A 2,360-nucleotide genomic window follows, 5' to 3' on the forward strand; every position below is an offset into this window, starting at 1 on the left:
TAAGTCCTCACACCTTGTTTATCTTATAACTGAAAGTTTATGTCCTTCTACCAGCCTATCCCTGTTTTCCTTACCACCCTGGCCCTTGGAAATGACTTTTCTACTCTGTTTCTATGAATTTGATTTTTAATGAAAACTCCATTTATAAGTGACACCATGCAGTATTTGCCTTTCTCTGTCTGGTTTATTTCACCTAGCATTAATGCCTTCATGGCCCATCCACAGGGCTGCAAACGGCAGGATTTCCTTCCTTCTCACCGCTGAGCAATGTTCTACTGCTCTGTGTGTGTGTGTGTGTGTGTGTGTGTGTGTGTGTACACATCTTCTTTACCCTCTCGTCTGTTGAGGGATGCTTAGGCTGTTTCCATATCTTGACTAGTAATTGGTTCTTGTTGGTATAACCAAAGATGTATAAAGAGTTGGAATATAAAGCTGTCTTGTGTATTTTTTTGTACATGGGGCAGAATCAGAGGAGGTATTCACAAAGGGTTGTTTCATAGGATTAATTACAAATTCATCAAGAGAACACAAAATAGCATTACTCTCCCTAATAGAGGTGTCTAACCTGTGGCCCAGGATGGCTATGAATGTGGCCCAACACAAAATCGTAAATTTACTCAAAACATTATGAGATTTTTTTTCTGATTACATGTCACAATGTATTTACTGTGTGGCCCAAAACAACTCTTCTTCCAGTGTGGTGCAGAGATGCCAAAAGGTTGGACAGTCCTACCCTAGAGCTTTGAACTATATATTTGAATACTATTTTCTAGATCTTAGAGCACATCCATGTATGTATCCCCTTTGGTGCCTTAAAAAACTCCATAAAGTAGACAGGGCAGGAGTTAATGTCCCCTCTTTACAAGTGAGGAACCTGAAGCTCACTGAGGTTGAATGCCCATAAGGACTTGTCCAGCTTAGGGCCAGAGACAGGACTACAATTCAGGTTTTAAAATACCAAAGTGAATGCTTTTCCTTCAGTTCATGCTTTCTCCGAGTAATAATATTTCTGCTTTTTTTTTTCATTTGGAAAATTGTGAATTTTTCCCTATGATTTGTTTTACTTTTTCTTTTTAACTTACTTTTATTTTCATTGCAGTTGACATTCAACAGTATTTTATATTAGTTTCAGGTGCACAGCATTAGTTAGACACACATAATTTACAGAACGATCCCCTGAGACTTCCAGTACCCACCTGGCACCAATATTTCTTCTTTCATAACTGACTGAGGAGAGCATTCAACCCAATGGATCAGATCCATTTCCATCGTACCATCCAGGTAGGGCCATGGTGGTCCACACTGGGACCACCCCTGGGGGATTAAAAACCTTAAGATTCCTGGTCACCAACAGGAAGAGGTTCTGATTTACAAGGTCTGAAGCGTGGACCGAGACAAGAATATGTATTTTTAAATAGCTCCCTAGGTGATACTAGCATGTAGCCTGGCTGAGAACCACTGGCCTAAAGGGCACAAACGTGTTTGGTGGGGGGCGTGTTTCCCGGGCTTAAAGTGAAGATAATCAAATGCCGGTTCCCAGAGTGCCACAATTCAGCCATCCCGACAGCAGGCATCCCAGCCGGCCACAGTCTGGGCTAATAGCTTCATCCTCCCTCTCCTCCTCGTGGCCCTTGGCGGGCCTCGCTTCTGCCCTCATTACCTGGTCTGCCAACTCACACTCTGGCAGCTCCCTTGCCAGCCCCGCCACTGCTCCATTTCAGCTTGCGGGACCTAAAGGACTCAACTCCCAGAAAAAATTAAATTGAAAAACTTCCTCCCTGATAACTTAGGACCTCTTGTGGAACTTAGCTCTCACAGGAGCCAGAGGAAGAGAATAATAAAGAGCTCTGCTTGTTATCTGATTGGCAGCCCTAGAAATGTTATCCCTGGTTCTCAGGTGGCCTCCTACTGGAAAATATAAAATCCGAATACCATTAGATCAGAGAGGTGCATTTTTGGCATCAAAATGCAGGTATATGCATGCAAATGCACTGTAGTACACAGGGGAGTAGGCCCCATTTCTAGAATCTGAAGGTCCCTGAGCTAAAGAAGGTCAAAGGATGACAGGGACAGAGAGACAGGAGCTGTATAACAGGAGTCTGGGCACTTTATTTACCATAGAGAGTAAGGAGACTGAGCCTATTTGGTGGGGGAATGGAAGAGACCACTATGCACATCTCAACAGGAAACACAGAGAACTGGCCTGGGGAAAAATGCCCTGAGGAAGGAATTGGTACACAAATTTGTAAACAGCAACTCAGCCATTGGAGGAAAGGGATGGCTTTGAGTTTGGCGTAAGGCCCTTACCAGACCAGACAGGCAAGCCCCAGAGTGCCTACCACTTTCCTTCTGTGTGTGTC

The sequence above is a fragment of the Phyllostomus hastatus genome, unplaced genomic scaffold, assembly GCF_019186645.2.
Source record: "Phyllostomus hastatus isolate PE091 unplaced genomic scaffold, TTU_PhHast_1.1 phas_contig_34, whole genome shotgun sequence".
Lineage (NCBI taxonomy): Eukaryota > Metazoa > Chordata > Mammalia > Chiroptera > Phyllostomidae > Phyllostomus > Phyllostomus hastatus.